An 18,055-nucleotide genomic window follows, 5' to 3' on the forward strand; every position below is an offset into this window, starting at 1 on the left:
CCGTACCAATCGCTTGCAATATGAAAAGCGCTGAGGTAGAACACATGGCCCCCCAAACATGGAGTGTCGGCCTGCGGCCTAAAGTCCAGAACCGCGAGCCTATCTGAGTAATATATTCTCAGCTGAACCCCCATAAAAAAGCTGAACCCCCATAATGCCTGTGCGTGCACAAGGAGTATTTTTCTCGGCAAGGTGAGCCTGTGATATAAAAGATTTGTATATTTCTTTATAGAGGGAGTATCTCTCTGTCAAAAAATATATTTATGTGTAACTAGTTACTCCTATCTTTCTACTTCCTTTCGCTGATATGTGCGGCAACCGACAATGAGGTCCACGTGCCATATGCACAAATTAGAGTGCACAACTTCACGATAGACACACCCTGGTCGTAGCACCGCAGTAATGCCCAATGAGCCGTCAAATCACAACCCCCCCCTTTCCAGCTTTAGCAGTAAGCTGGACGGACGAAGCGGCAATATTTCACTGGGCCTGAATCCCCTTCTCCCTCGTCTGCTTGTTCAGAGAAAACCCCCTCTCGGCGATTGCATAGGGTTTTCTCATGGAGAACCAGGTACGGATTCTTCATCCATCCCCGATAAATCCAAGTCCCTTGGTCGCAGGTAATGCTAGGATGGCAGCCGCCGCCGTTGATGCATTTTTCTTCCTACTGAATCTAGTGTGTTTCATTTGCAGTGCCCAAAGTGCGAGTACCCTACAGGTTTCTGCGCCCTCGGCGAGACGCCACACTTGGTCCTTCTCATCCTAACACAACATTTTGAAACACGCAAAGTATGTTCCTAGAATCCTCTTTTCTATCCAGGAGGGTGGGGTTTTTTGAACATGCTGTGTTCTCATATTATTTTTCCTGCAGTGTATTATTTTCTCTGCCAGAACACATGTACTCAAGATGCTCGGCCTTGCCATAACTGAATACACTAGTTTAATGGTCACAGTGAAGACAAGCCATGGATATAAGTTCCGAAGTTGGGTTCATGAACCAAGAAGATCGCTGCTTTTTTATGGCCGAACTTGGATAAACTTTCTCAAAGTGTTACGGACTGAAAGTTGGCGCACGAATGTTGATGGAAATAGCAGAACCTGGTCTCATCTTCACTGCGATCTTCCACCCCGACATCGTTCCAATTGTTCATCCATGTTAGTTTTGTATCTGGTTCTTGCTTGTTGCCTCGATTACTTCTTAATCCACCTATTCTGTCTAACTAATCACAATTTAACTTTAGAAGTAGCAACGAATCTCTCACGAAGATGCTACTTCTAACTAATATTTTCTTATAATTGGTGGCACGTGTAGGTTTTTTCAGAGTTAAGCAGTCTGTTCGTTTGTTACTCTGTAATAACTCGGCTGTTACTAATGGCACTGAAGTTGACTGGATCGACATCCACAAGTTACTACACTTTATTGATCGTCTTGAGGTCCTTGTGGGGCGTTTCAATGGTGGAAGGCCACGTGGGATATGTGTGCCACTGCTACACTCGTTGAACAGGTCCAACTGTGTTGAGAAACTTATGGTACGAGCTGTTTTCTGTTATATATGTTGTTCATAAACTATTGCTTATACACAGTTTTACAGCTGCGATCTTCTTGAAACAGGAACTGCCGAGTTCTATTGTTCCTATACAGATGCCTGACCATGGTCGGGTCAGACTTGCGCTTGGTCACAACATGATGTTTATGTCGACCTACTCAATTCCCCTTGGAGGTGAAAATATACTTATTCATGGGTGGTCTCAAATAATGAAGGCCCATCCATCTTGGAGAATAGGACAGAAGATTATGTTCATGCTTTTCCATGGCTCTAAAGCGAATATCCTGTTTATTGACCACGTTGCGAGATGAAGCCGCTTTCAGAAGGTTGTGGATGCGCGGGGTGGCGCCTGGGCCTTGGGGGCCTTACACTTGGTTAACTATAGGCAAAGTAGCACTGTTCGAGGCGTGCTTTGTACGGTTGAACCTGTATAAGTACTCATACCGCTTTCAGCTTTGGGTGTTAAGTGCCCCTACTGATTTCAGTTAAGGTTGTTAAGTACTCCTACTGCTTTTATAGTCTGTCATGTTTCTTCAGTCCTGCCTTCCTCCAGCCACCAAAACCAAACCAGCGCCGGTGGGGCTGCCTGCTTCCACCTCCCACGGCTGGCTGCGCCTCACCACACGCATCACCGCCCCACCGTCTCCTAAATCGTTAACGCCGACGTCCTCCGCGCGCTTTGGTGCGCTCGCCGCGGCACCGCCCTCTCGCGTTGTCAACATGGTCAACAAACAACAGGAATGGGCAGAAGTACGTGGAGAGGATGACAGTAGGGGCCCACCACGTCAGCGTATGGAAAAATAAAATGCTTCCTCCTAGTGTTTTCCTGACATATAGGACCCATGACATTGTGAGCGTATATAGTCAATAGAAAAGAGAATAAAAAAAGATTGGCTGACACCTGGGACGTAGCTACTCGACCAGTATTTTTTTTGTTTGGTATTGTTGAGATGGAGCAGGGTTTGAACTGGGCTCTGGCCCGTCTAGCCCAGGCTTATATTTTATGTTCACCATGTGAGCAGCCCAGCTATTTTTTCTTTGTGAAAATGAGCCCAGTTTATTTTTTCTGAAGAATACCCAATCCAGGCCTACTTATTTTTCTGCGCCCTGATGGGCTGCAACTCTTTCAAGACGCCTGCAAATATTGAAAGTAATATGAAATGGGTTGTAAATATAAAAACAAATGACAAATGACAAATTGGCAATTACTTTATAATTTCTGAATTTTATTACATTTTCAGATTCCTATTTCACTGGGCATTAACCTAATTTAAATATATCTTCAAAGTACATTAAATCTGGCTGGACATTTTGGTACTAAAAATAGTTTGGAACCCACAGAAATATGCGAAATTGGCCCTGGCCAACCAAAAAACGACTGCAATAAATTGCATAAGAAGTTGCCATGAGCTATATATAAATTATTAAAAAAAGAGGGAGTGGTCTGACTTGTGGGCCTGTTTAGTTGACGCGTATGCAAGATTTTTTTAGTTATTACATACGTCAACAAACAATTCTAGCAGACGTAACCATTGGATGTCAATCCAATGGCCGTTGTGTTTCTTCAAACTCTGATCTTCTTGCTCTAGCCGCCAAAGCAGCGCCAGCGGGACCGCCTATTCCCGCCTCCCGTGGCCGGCTGTGCTGCCGCGCAGTCCTCAGCGCCCCCTACTACTCCCACCGCTGGCCAGGGCATCCCTCTACTCACCCACACCCCCTGTTATTCTGTGGTGACGACAGCCTCACACCGCAGCTGAACGGTGAATGCTCGTACTCCTCTCCCCGTGGGCATCCACTGCCACGTCTTCCCCGGCTCCGCGTCGTCCCCTTCCTATGCCTCACCGTCGTCCACCGCCGTGGTGCTCTCGGCGTGGCGTGGTCAATGTGGTCAACGACCGAACTTCCATCGGAAGAGTACTGTACGTGGAAAGAGCTGGGTCCAACAAAAACAAAGACAAGAACCAGAACAAAGAAAGTAAGAACCATATAAAAATATAAAATATAACGAACAGGAAAAAATAAAAAAAATTCCAAAGCAAACACATAATATAATATATATATATATTGAGCACGGGACCCACCGGACGAGGAGAATAATAAAAACCAACACAAAAAAAAAATATATATATAGAATGAAAAAATATTAATAATCAACCTAGAACATAAATAAAAAGACCCAAACGAGAAGTAAAAGAAACAACCAAGAAATATTGCGAAAAAAACAAGAAAAAAAATACCCCAAATAAAAGAAATATCATCTAACGAACCAAACACGAGTAGAGACACACAAAAATCATATAAAACAAATAAACCAACTATTAACCTCCATCCTTACCGTTATTAGAGAATAATAAGAGAGAATCGTAGAGGTAGAGCATATATACAATGAAGAGAGAGAAGATCGAGCTGACAGATGAGACAGGGAACATTTTTTCAGCGAAATACGGTGGCCCGTCCGGTGGGTCCCAAGCCAGTCAGGGGGAAACAATTTTTTTCACAAAATACTGGTGGCCCGTCCGGTGGGTCCCTGCTGTCAGGTGGAGGAATAATTATTTTCTGCGTAATAAGGAGGCACTTCCTTGCGGCTGCCATGGACCCAGCTGTCAGCCTCTCCACGTACAGTACACTTCCGATGGAAGTCGGTCGTTGACCACATTGACCATGCTGCACCGAGAGAACCACAGCAAGGCCAGGAAGGGGACAACGCGGAGCCGGGGAAGACACGACAGTGGAAGCCCGCGCGGAGAGGAGTACGTCGGTTCACCGGTTCGGCTGCGGTGTGAGGCTGTCGTCGCCGCAGAATAACTGGGGGTGTGGGTGAGTAGAGGGATGCCCTGGCTAGCGGTGGGAGTAGTAGGGGGCGCTGAGGCCTGCGCGGTAGCACAGCCGGCCACAGGAGGCAGGAGTAGGCGGTCCCGCCGGCGCTGCTTTGGCGGCTGGAGCAAGAAGATCAGAGATTGAAGAAACACGACGGCCGTTGGATTGACATCCAACGGTTACGTCTGCTAGAATCGTTTGTTGACGTATATAATAACTAAAAAATCTTGCATACGCGTCAACTAAACAGGCCCACAAGTCAGACCACTCCCTCTTTTTTTAATAATTTATATATAGCTCATGGCAACTTCTTATGCAATTTATTGCAGTCGTTTTTTTGGTTGGCCAGGGCCAATTTCGCATATTTCTGTGGGTTCCAAACTATTTTTAATACCGAAATGTCCAGCCAGATTTAAAGTACTTTGAAGATATATTTAAATTAGGTTAATGCCCAGTGAAATAGGAATCTGAAAATGTAATAAAATTCAGAAATTATAAAGTAATTGCCAATTTGTCATCTGTTTTTATATTTACAACCCATTTCATATTACTTTCAAGATTTGCAGGCGTCTTGAAAGAGTTGCAGCCCATCAGGGCGTAGAAAAATAAGTAGGCCTGGATTGGGTATTCTTCAGAAAAAATAAACTGGGCTCATTTTCACAAAGAAAAAATAGCTGGGCTGGTCACATGGTGAACATAAAATATAAGCCTGGGCTAGACGGGCCACAGCCCAGTTCAAACCCTGCTCCGTCTCAACAATACCAAACAAAAAAAATACTGCTCGAGTAGCTACGTCCCAGGTGTCAGCCGATCTTGTGATGTTCTCTTGTCTATTGACTATATACGCTCACAATGTCGTGGGTCCCAGATGTCAGGAAAACACTAGGAGGAAGCATTTTATTTTTCCATACGCTGACATGGTGGGCCCCTACTGTCATCCTCTCCACGTACTTCTGCCGATTCCTGTTGTTTGTTGACCATGTTGACAACGCGAGAGGGCGGCGCCGCGGCGAGCGCACCAAAGCGCGCGGAGGACGTCGGCGTTAACGATTTAGGAGACGGTGGGGCGGCGATGCGTGCGCTGAGGCGCAGCCAGCCGTGGGAGGCGGAAGCAGGCGGCCCCGCCGGCGCTGGTTTGGTTTTGGCGGCTGGAGGAAGACAGGACTGAAGAAACACGACAGACTGTAAAAGCAGCAGGAGTACTTAACAACCTTAACTGAAACCAGCAGGGGCACTTAACAACCAAAGCTGAAAGCAGTATGAGTACTTATACAGGTTCAACCGTACAAAGCACGCCTCGAACAGTGCTACTTTGCCTACAGTTAACCAAGGGTGAGGCCGCCAAGCCCCAGGACAAGGCCCAGGCGCCACCCCGCGCATCCACAACCTTCTGAAAGCGGCTTCATCTCGCAACATGGTCAATAAACAGGATATTCGCTTTAGAGCCATGGAAAAGCATGAACATAATCTTCTGTCCTATTCTCCAAGATGGACGGGCCTTCATTATTTGAGACCACCCATGAATAAGTATCTTTTCACCTCCAAGGGGAATTGAGTAGGTCGACATAAACATCATGTTGTGACCAAGCGCAAGTCTGACCCGACCATGGTCAGGCATCTGTATAGGAACAATAGAACTCGGCAGTTCCTGTTTCAAGAAGATCACAGCTGTAAAACTGTGTATAAGCAATAGTTTATGAACAACATATATAACAGAAAACAGCTCGTACCATAAGTTTCTCGACACAGTTGGACCTGTTCAACGAGTGCAGCAGTGGCACACATATCCCACGTGGCCTTCCACCATTGAAACGCCCCACAAGGACCTCAAGACGATCAATAAAGTGTAGGAACTTGTGGATGTCGATCCAGTCAACTTCAGTGCCATTAGTAACAGCCGAGTTATTACAGAGTAACAAACGAGCAGACTGCTTAACTCTGAAAAAACCTACACGTGCCACCAATTATAAGAAAATATTAGTTAGAAGTAGCATCTTCGTGAGAGATTCGTTGCTACTTCTAAAGTTAAATTGTGATTAGTTAGACAGAATAGGTGGATTAAGAAGTAATCGAGGCAACAAGCAAGAACCAGATACAAAACTAACATGGATGAACAATTGGAACGACGTCGGGGTGGAAGATCGCAGTGAAGATGAGACCAGGTTCTGCTATTTCCATCAACATTCGTGCGCCAACTTTCAGTCTGTAACACTTGAGAAAGTTTATCCAAGTTCGGCCATAAAAAAGCAGCGATCTTCTTGGTTCATGAACCCAACTCGGAACTTATATCCATGGCTTGTCTTCACTGTGACCATTAAACTAGTGTATTCAGTTATGGCAAGGCCGAGCATCTTGAGTACATGTGTTCTGGCAGAGCAAATAATACACTGCAGGAAAAATAATATGAGAACACAGCATGTTCAAAAAAACCCCACCCTCCCGGATAGAAAAGAGGATTCTAGGAACATACTGTGCGCGTTTCAAAATGCTGTGTTAGGATGAGAAGGAACAAGTGTGGCGTCTCGCCGAGGGCGCAGAAACCTGTAGGGTACTCGCACTTTGGGCACTGCAAATGAAACACACTAGATTCAGTAGGAAGAAAAATGCATCAACGGCGGCGGCTGCCATCCTAGGATTACCTGCGACCAAGGGACTTGGGTTTATCGGGGATGGATGAAGAATTCGTACCTGGTTCTCCATGAGAAAACCCTATGCAATCGCCGAGAGGGGGTTTTCTCTGAACAAGCAGACGAGGGAGAAGGGGATTCAGGCCCAGTGAAATATTGCCGCTTCGTCCGTCCAGCTTACTGCTAAAGCTGGAAAGGGGGGTTGTGATTTGACGGCTCATTGGGCATTACTGCGGCGCTACGACCGGGGTGTGTCTACCGTGAAGTTGTGCACTCTAATTTGTGCATATGGCACGTGGACCCCGTTGCCGGTTGCCCCACATATCAGCGAAAGGAAGTAGAAAGACAGGAGTAACTAGTTACACATAAATATATTTTTGACAGAGAGATACTCCCTCTGTAAAGAAATATACAAATCTTTTATATCACAGGCTCACCTTGCCGAGAAATATACTCCCTCTGCAACGCACGGGCATTATGGGGGTTCAGCTTTTTTTATGGGGGTTCAGCTGAGAATATAATACTCAGATAGGCTCACGGTTCTGGACTTTGGGCCGCAGGCCGACCCTGCATGTTTGGGGGCCCATGTGTTCTACCTCAGCGCTTTTCATATTGCAAGCGATCGGTACGGCGCTGGTTTTAGATGCTGTCGCAAGGCGAATACACAAAATTGAATAAAGCACGACAGCTGTTGGAATGAAATCGAACGACAGTTCCTAACCAGCAATCAGAGTTGCAATTCTATCAACGATATACCATGTGATAAATAATACTGTCGTACTACTTATACACACAGGACACTTGTTTCACCATGCCAGATTATTACATCAAAATCTCTCGGAGGATAGATCAGTTCGGCAGTTGCGTGCTGCTACTGAAGAATTTCAAAGTTGATTTGGACCAGCTCTCCTTGCCGAGAAAGTTCGATTTTGACATCATCCCCTACCGCAAGATATGATTTAGATTTGAACCTTGACCATCCTTTAGCATCAATCATCATGCGACCATCCTTTGTACTTACGGTATATTGAGCAGGTTCATTCACACCAAGGCTGCGCATGGTAAGAGAAACTTGGCCGCGGTCGCCCGGATTGTTGAACGACTCCCTCGTTGCTCTAGAAATTCTCTGTTTGCAAACAAGAAGACATACCCAAACAGTTAGATCAACACAGTGAATCATGTGAAACAACATGGAAAGAAAAAAGAACGAAGCACTTGGGCGGCCAATGCTTACCAAGAAGGTGGACATGTCGGTTTTTGTAAGGACTTTGGTATATGAAGTGCGAACTGCAGCCCAGTCTGTTGCCGGTGCAACTGCACGGGCCGGAGCAGATGCAAGTGCAAGTGTTGGTGCAGGTGCCGAAGCCGCTGCTGCTGCCGGAGATGGTGCTCCTTGTAGAGCTGGTGCCGGTGTCGGAGCAGGTGCCGGTGTCGATGCCCGATCCTCCGGTAGATCAGACTGATCCGCTGACGCGGTCGGTGCCCAATCCTCAGCTGGATCAGACTGAGCTGCTGCCGCTGTCAGTGCTAGAGCAACTGTCGGTGCTCGATCTGTGCGAGACAGCGGCGATCGTGTCTGGTCTGCTATGATCAGCTTTCTAACTTGACTAGGATCGTGACCGTGATCCAGTCTTTTTTTCATTTCTTTTAAACGCGAGAAGGACTAATTGTGGCGTTTTTGTTAAACCAAACTGCAGTTCATCATAGGGATTCAGCTTGTACTCAGACAACAGACTGATCCAATTTTTTCCAGTAATATAAGTGATGGACAGTGCCTTCGTTACTGACACGACATAAGAAGTGAAACCTGCAAAAATAGCCATCGTAGAGCAAACCAAACGGTTTATTCTGTGATGAATGTCACATGGCAAAACCTGCATCGTAAAATTGCAGGAAAAGAAAGAAAACATGACATTAAATCAATAAGATTTAGACAGTAAATCAATAAGATTTACTTGATGTGACACGAGTGAATCCTTACCAGGAAATCACTATGTTGAAGTACTAAACAGAAGATTGATCGTCCAACTACGCATCAGCTATGGTTGAAGTACTAAACAGAAGATTGATCGTTCAACTACGTATGCGGGGCCCCCTACTCCCACAAGCAGACAGTCCAAAGGTCGTGACAAATCGTATGGACCGAACATCCATGGGGCTGGAAATCCTGGTGGGTGCGATAAACCCTGCAATGCATACAGATATTGGAGTGTAACCATAATTGATAGACCGTCCTCACAAAAAATATGATATGGATACTTCAAAATATACAGACTGAATTGAGTGGACAGACATTAACATAGACCGTTCTCAGGACTGACCACACACCAAAAGCGGCAGTACTAATAAACAATACAGGGTTCACAAACACAAATCAAGTACTGAACAATAGTACTTACTACAGACAAGCAAAGTTGCACTAACTAAACTCTGCAGACTATTTTTTGCCACCGACCTACGGGATGAACCCCGCATAACTGACTAGGCCATGGACTTCGTGTGAGATGTCTACATGCACCATCACCATCTTGTCAACCTTGGAGAACCTAACAGAGTGGTCTTTCCACTCATAAACATGATGATGAAGACAGGCCGCATCAGATTTGTTGGGAAGCTTTACAAGAACCACACCCTTCGTAATCGAAGGCACAGCCAGGAAATTGTTGTGGTCAAGTACAGCCTCGAGAACACGCCTGACAACAATGCTACAGGAAAACACTAGTTCAGGACACGTGGCGACAAGGACACAGCAGCTGGATAGTTCAGCAGTAGAACTCATCATCAGGTCTTCCAGTTCACACGGCATGACTTTGAGAACTTCATCTCCACCGCGGACCTGGTTCTAATTCAAACAGAAACCATATTTTATTACTACCTCCGTTCAGAAATATAAGATGATTTTCGATATTATACTCCATATATGACTACATATACGCACAGAAATGAGTGAACAAAGACACTAGAACATGTCTTCAAAGGCATGAGAGCAGAGGGATTACATGCAATATCCATAACACAAGTTACTGAGGCAAATATACCCTCTTAAAAGGTAGCATTGATGTTCATAAAGTACTCCCTCCGTCCCAAAATTCTTGTCTTAGATTTGTCTAGATACGGATGTATCAAGTCACATTTTAGTATTAGATACATCCGTACCTAGACAAATCTAAGACAAGACATTTGGGACAGAGGGAGTAGTTGAAAGTAATCTATAAGAAATCAGTGTCAACCTCTCGCATGTTTTGGTCAAAAGAGGAATTTAGAACCGTCATTTGGCACACAAAAATCACATGCAAGATCACCCAGAAAGTTGTACTACTAGTACTAGTACTACGTGTTAGATGAAAAAACACGATCAAGATCGAGAAAAAGATCGTCAAGAAGAGATATTACCTGGAATTGCTTAATGAGGGATCCCGGAGAGGGGGGCTTGGACAGGGCGATGGCTTTGAGCTTGTCCGCCGTAGTCTCGGCGGGGTGCTTGCGCTTCTTCGTACCATGAGCCTCGACGGTGTTGGCCGGAGCCATAGACATCACTTCGGCCGGTGCTCCAGCGTCCATCAAGAAACTGTCAAATAGAAATAAAAGAAAAGAAACCATAATCACAAACCCAAAAGATGAAAAGAGAGGGAGTTATAGGATCAGTCTTGGGGTTGCATGACCGGGCCTTGGCCAGAATCAATACCATTGATGTGCTCACCTTTCCTTCTTTGGGAGAGAAGAACAATGGCAGAAGCAGGTCGGGGTTTCTTGAAGAAATGAGGAACAAGATGAGGCAGAAGCGAGGGTTGGGTAGAGAGGAAGCTGAGAGAGAAGAGCGAAATGATGGTTGCTTCATCCGTCCAACTTACTGCTGGAAAGGAGGGGGTTTTGTGATTTGACGGCTCATTGGGCATTACTGCGGCGCTTCGATCGGGGTCGTCTACCATCACTCTACTACGGAGTAATTTAGTGCATAGCTGGTGGACCCCGATTCGGGCTGTCCCACACGTCGGCGAAAGTGAGTAATTTAGTGCATGGCTGGAGGAGGATCCGCACGGTAGAGCGTGTCCACTGTTTTTCAGAAGAAAAAAATGATTACAGCATGCATTTCCACTCTTACGACGGAGGAGTGCGAAACACGACAACCACTTGAACATACACAGTGCTCCTACTACTAGGCATGTGCGAGAAGATCATCGTCAGTACTACACAATCTTGTTGCTAGTGTAGTAAGATATGACGATAACAAATGATGTTGTGCGCATGTCAACTACTCCTATATGTAACATAGTACCGCTTTTTCGACTGTCCGGTCGAGAATGGACGGTGAGATCAATGTTAACAGAACTAGGTCCACAACGCACGGAGAGTACGGTGCTACAGTACTCCACGAAACATGAACCATATGAAGCACGAATAGTGTTAGGCAGGGTGTATGAAGGGTGCACGGGATGGGAGCAAAAGTTCCCTTCTCGACCCACTTTTGGGTGTTTGGCAGAGTGCATGAAGGGTGCATGAGTCCACACTAGTAGGTTGACAAAAATACACGAAGAGGAAACAACTATATTGAGATGAGAATGCAACCAAACACACCCACACGGCTTGTGCTACAGTGACTGATCTGCACCGTCTGAGTTTGATCCAACGGTCATGTTGCGCCAAGACATGGACATGCCCATGCAGAGGGTGCCTAAACACCACCGAAGTCCCTCTGCTTCTCGAGGCGCACGACGTTGGTGATGCAGGGTGCAACCGCCCGCAGAGCCCGCTCCCAGTCGACGGGAGCCAGCTCGTCAAAGACGGCGTCCAATGGCACGAATGGATTCCAGTGACGGAGCCCTGAAAGGATTCGCCCGGCAACGGCGACGGCAGCCCGCAACCCCTCCTTGTCCAGCTCAGCCCCCACCATCGCGCGGAGACGGTTCAGCTCCTTCGAGATATAGGTGAAGAAGGAGACCAGGTCAGGAAGCCGCAGCTCGTCGAAGTCGACCGGGTGGTCGAACGGTTTTGGCCCGACGGCCGGCATCGTTGCAATAGCACGACGGTAGGCATCGCGCAGCCGCAACATGTGTGTGGCAACTTGGTTCACCAAGTGGCTGAGGCGGTCCTGGACCTCGTCACGATCGGCCCGCTCGCGCTCCAGCCGGCTCCCCTGACGGCCTATCGTATCTCCCGCTTTCTGCAGCAACGCCACCGACGCCTCGAGCATCTTTGTGGTGGACGCCTGCCGCTTTTGAAGCTCCGTGAACTCCCTCACATAACGGAGGAGCATGGCACTCCTCTCCTCCTTGAGCTCACGGAGCTCCACATCCTTGGCCCTGAGCACTGCATCCTTGGCATGGAGCTCCTGTGTCAGGAGCCTCACCTCGGACTCCGTGATCTGCTGCGCCGCCATGGCACCAGGTAGAAGCAATGGGGAGAGGAAGCAAAGGGGGCGAAACGGCTGAAAGGCAATGCAATCTACGGGAAGGCGGAGGGAGTGGGGAATCTTTTGGTTTTCACCATGGTAAAACACCAGTCGACGACTTCTCACATCAGGGAGCAGTGGGTACAGCCGGAGTCATCATGACTAATTGCTGCCACGCCTGCTCCTGTCAATCAAAAAATTAAAAATCCTGCCGCGTCTGCTCCCGTCAATCAGAAAATTAAAAATCCTGTCGCACCCAAACACCAGAGCAACGCCGCGGTGGATTTTTAAATTTACCTGCCGGCAAGTAGATACAAAAAGGGTGAAAAAACAAATGTGGCGGCGGCCTAGCTAATCGATCGAACTAGCCCAAGTAGCTAGCCACCGTGCTTCGCTGATGTACTCGGCGGGAAAGGTGGTCTTTCATGATTTGACGACTCATTTACTTGCTTCGACGCTACGACCGAGGAGGACCCAGAAAACGCGCGGTAGGGCGTCCCACGTCAGGAAGAATATATGCGTGCACCACCTGGGGGGACCCCGAAACCGCGTGGTAGGGTGTGCCACGTCTCGGCACGGAGGAAAAATGTGCGTGTAAAAATATACTGTATCAGACGTAGTACCTATGGTTCGACCTCGGGACCCAGCCAGTCGGTTGAAAACACCCCACTAGCCACACAGCTTCATCATGCAAACGTGGCACGGAGGATATATGTGGTTAGCTCCGTCTCGACCAGCCACAACGTCTCTTCTTCTAGGCGATTCTTCTATTTTCCAAGTTTTTTTAGTTGTAATAATACCACGGCAAGCTAGCGCCGCTCTTCGTGTGTGCCCGTGCAAAGGTTAGACGATGGAGAGAAGAGAGATTGAGATCGCAGACCTGGGACCCACCAGTAAGTGAGATAACGGTCATTCACGTGTTGACGAGGCACTCCCTCTACTCTACTCAATGCAAGTACTGTATAAAATCAAGTCATGGGACAAAGCCAACAACCTCTCGTTTTTTCAGACTATCGACTTACGCTTTGTAGTCCAGGTTGCTAGTTTGAATCTCGTCTTTCAGATTTGTTAGTTTTTGGTCCAAATTTGATTAATGACAAGTGGGACCCCCATGTGTTGTTCCGATATTTCAGTGTAGGATGGTTTTTTTGAACAAACACTTTGCGCGGTTAGACATGTAACGGCATGAGTTACACGTTTTTTGCAAGTTTACGAACAAAAATGACAGCGGCATAGAATATCACATCCACCCCGCAGCTTAGATACTATGGTGATACGAGTTTTTACACTGTTGGAAGTGAGATCCAATGGCTTGGGAGTAGTCTTTGTAATTATGCGCAATTTCCAAACTCTCCAAAGGTTTTTTTGCAAATAAAACATTCATGCCTAGTGTGTGCCGCTGCATCTTCGATCCAACGGCTCCCCGGTGCTCATATTAGGTGCTCCCCATAGCTTAATTACCCGCTACGGTGATTGGAGTAGTTGTGGGCCGAATGCTACGAAAATATAATCTAAACCGACCGGAATAAATGCCTACACAAATTAATCCAAAGTTGAGTGCCCCTCGCAATGTAAATAGCTCCGGCTTTGCGAGGGATGGAGAGGTAGTAGCTTCAACGCGTGGAAGATACGGTGTGAGAAAGCGAGGTCAATGGAGAGACATATAGATAGAGAGACAAAGTCATTGTGGTCCGACATTCATTGAAAAAAAAAATATGCTCTGGAGAGATATTGTCCGATTGAGCTTTTTGGCAAGGGTGAGGGCTGTAAGATAGAGCTTGAGAGATGATCCAGTCACAGACGTGTAGAGATATTTTGTGCGTGGGAGGAAGCAAGGTCAACCGATCACATAGGGTCGCCGTGCAATCGAAAGAGTGAGACGGGTTGGAGAGAGTGACCTAGATAGATGATGTGCGTGAGAGAGTATACAATGTGAATAGGTCGAATTGGGCTGAAACATGGTGATATATCGTTTTTGTCCGAGAAAGAGCGAGGTCAATCGAGACATACAGAGAGAGAGAGAGATTGAGTGAGCGTGGCCCACCATGAGGTCGAAAGAGTGGTGGCGGCTTGGATGGACTGCCCTAGATAGACAATCTGCATGAGAGAGTATAGAGTGTGTTGATCAAGGCCCGAACAGGGAGATATATCATTTGTGTGTGAAAGAAAACGAGGTTAAACGAGACTCAGATAAAGAGAGCGAGATTGAGCGAGTGTGGCCCGCCGTGCAGAAGAAAGAGTGAGACAGTCTCGAGGGAGTGACCTAGATATACAACGTGCATGCGTGCACATGCACGAGAGGTTGGGGGCTAGATAGGCAATGCATGTATTTAGCGCGAGAGGGTGAGAGGGAGAAGGGGGGAGAGAGAGAGAGAGCTCGGCATGGGGTGCAATGGCAGGTGTGTGAGGTAAATACATTTGGTAATAGAGTGGAAAAGGGGGTTGTGTAGTTGAGAGACTTAGAGATCGAAACATGGAGAGAAAGAATGAACGTGTGTTGGAAACCGATAGCTTCGTAAGGTGGTTAGGAGAGGAAGATTGACCGATATAGGAAGTATGTAGCGTTTGTGCGGGGGGGGGGGGGGGCTAAAAACAACATTTGAATGTACATAGTACGAGACTTAATATTGATGTTTCAATTCGGTGTACATTGTAAGATTTGAACCGAGGACCAGACATACGGGTAATTATTTCAAATTCGTGCCATACTAAGTTTCGAAAAGTTGACATTGACTCAGTTTGTTGTGCTATTTTGTAGGTCATATGTTTGAATCCATCCAAAAGTTTTCTCACTACCATGGTGTTCATCATATACATATGAATTTGTATAAAAAAGTAGCATGGATACAGTGAAATGTGAAATCCACGTTAGAATTGGAGATCGCTACGTGACACACACTCTAATTCAAATAACTAACTACGTGACACACACTCTAATTCAAATAACTAATTATGTGACACACACTCTAATCCACATTAGCGTGGGTACCGTTTCAATTTTTTTTCAAATAACTCCTCATTAATTAATTTATAGTACTCCCTCTGTTCACTTTTATAAGACCTTGAAGACATTTCAGACAATGTGCAAAACAGTTCATTTTAAGTTGTCTGAAACGACTTACAAAAGTGAACGGATGGAGTGTCTCGTTTCGAATGACTAATTATTGCAAGGAAAACACGGGTATGGTAATCCATACAGATTCGTTTGCAAATGAAAGAAGATTCGTTTGGATTCTCAAATGTAGGCGCACCAGGCAAACCAAGGCCGTGTCAGGTGGACGCTGCTTTGGTGCCTTAAAGGCAACTGCCTTTGGGTCACTGACATGTGGGCCATCCACCTGTTGGGCCCATATGTCATGGACACAAAGGCAGGTGCCTTAAGGCAGCGAAGCATAGTCCTGTCAGGGTGGTTGCGTGTGTCGGACGGACGCGTAGCACCCAGCCACCCACCCCCCCAAAGGACGACGACAATATAAGTTCGCGCTTCCATGTTTCGGATTGAAATATCTGGCGGCCCCAATTCCAGCCCTGCAAAATCTCTCTTCTCCACCGTCCCCTTCCGTGCCCAGATTGCTCAAATCCCTAATTCGCCGCCAACCCTCGAATCGCCCCTCGTCTCGTCTCTTTCCCCACCGTTCCCCACCTCTGTGCCGGACGACGACGACGAAGACGACGGTCGCGCTTCACCACCGCACCGGAGCTACCTCATCTACGCCCTCGTCCACCGCACCGGGTGGTCCACCGACAACGTCGGCCGCAACCGACATGCCTCACAGACACCGAGTTCCACCGCATCAGGTGCGCTTCACCGACGCCGTCTCCCAGCTCACCGGGGCTACTTCACCGAGCACATCGTCGCACCTCCGCCCCCCGAGGCCGTTGGGGCTTCACCAACGGTCTCGTCCACCGCATCGTAGCGCTCCGCTGCCACTCAAGATCTGCATCCGTGCGCGGCCAGCCAACGCCAGCGCATCACCCTCAACGGCTCTGAAGTGACCCGCACTCTAGCTAGGCGAGCATGCCCAAACGCCGGCCCGAACTAGGTATCCACACATCACTCCCTTGTGCACTGTTCCGACGATGTTTGGATATCCTTTCACTGCTCTCTTAGCTTACACGCCTATGCAACTCTGACCTTAACTCTTATTTCTTCTGGAGATATCATCTGAAACAAGCAAATCCATATTTTTAGCGAAGCATGACGGCGCTACGGGATCTGGTACACATCCTGCACCCCGTATAACCTTGTAAGTATCTGTCCTCCGGTACAACATCAAGGTCGATTCCTCTTATTTGATCAACCATTCGCCGTGTCAAAAATGCAGAGGGGGATGCAAGGAGCACAAGGCCTGCACATCCAAGCAAGTGGTAACATGGACTTGTACATGGAACATCCCAAGCGCAAGCAGAGCTGCAGTGAGCCTGTACAACGAGCTAGCGTAAGTCCCTGCATTTCATTTAATTCGTACTGGCATTCGTGTATGATTTGTGTGCAGTGGCTGATCCACGAATTCAAGTTACCAGGGGCGAACATTTAACTTAAAAAATACGAAGGCACTTGCACTCCGGAAATCAACATAACTTGAGAAATGTGAAGCTACATGCACTTTGAAAACCAGCTAATGATCCAAAGTAGTTCAGATTATAAACACTAAATGATGCAAGCACCAAAAAACACAAAATGCAACATGGTGTACAAGGACTACAAACATGGTCTGTACCTGCTTGAATTATTCGTTCTCTGGCTGAAAATATCGAAGTGTAATTGCACGTATAACCAGTGCGCAAACTGCATATCAATATATCTATCCTGCACAAGTATGCCAATAGTTTCAAACAACAGATTAGAAAAGTATTTATGCTATGTTGTCATGATACGGGGACTTTCTGGTAGATGGCCTCGACGTTTCCTCAAGCTATGAAAATGCACTATAATTTGCTTGTCATCAATGCCTGCAAATCTCTGTCTCTCTCAACATAGTAGATCATCATTAGACACTAAATCCTTCAATGAGCTTGCAAAATGCTTGCATTAGATCCCTCATTAGACACTATATGTTCATCACCAGGAGCATGTAAAATGTTTGCATCAAATCCTTCATTAGCAGTCTGTTCATTAGACACTTCAGGCTCAAGAACAACATGAGCTTGTATGTTTGCACCGGGAGAGATTAGAACTCAGAATCAGTCAGCTCAGTATGGAGGGAGTTATAAAATAAGTAGAAATTGGTTTCATTTTCTCATAGATTCCCCACATACAAGCAGTTTTACAACACCATCAGGTTTAACTATTGGCCAGAAATTGAAGAGTTGAATAAAATATAATCAGGGATGTGATGTACCTGCTCGTTGCGCATGCTACTCTTGCAAGCTGCGACTGTCCGTTTGCGCAAGCTCGATGCCATGCCCGTGCTGTTGCCGCTGCTTCCCACGCAGGCTACACCCAGGGTTGGATCTTCATCTTCTTGTCTTTCCGTTCGCTTGAAGCCTGGCGACCGCCCTCCAACGAGGGCGCGAGGAAGTGCCATGTCGGTCTGTCCAGCGGCGGCTAGGTTAGGAGCGAACCAGACTGGAGGCTGGAGCGAATGAATTGGGATTTTTCTTGCTGTCGATCAATATGGGAGGCGCTCATTTGGGCCGCGAGCCTGCTATAGGGCCTGCCTTGCACTTATGTT

This window comes from Triticum urartu, chromosome 4 (genome assembly GCF_003073215.2).
Source record: "Triticum urartu cultivar G1812 chromosome 4, Tu2.1, whole genome shotgun sequence".
NCBI lineage: Eukaryota > Viridiplantae > Streptophyta > Magnoliopsida > Poales > Poaceae > Triticum > Triticum urartu.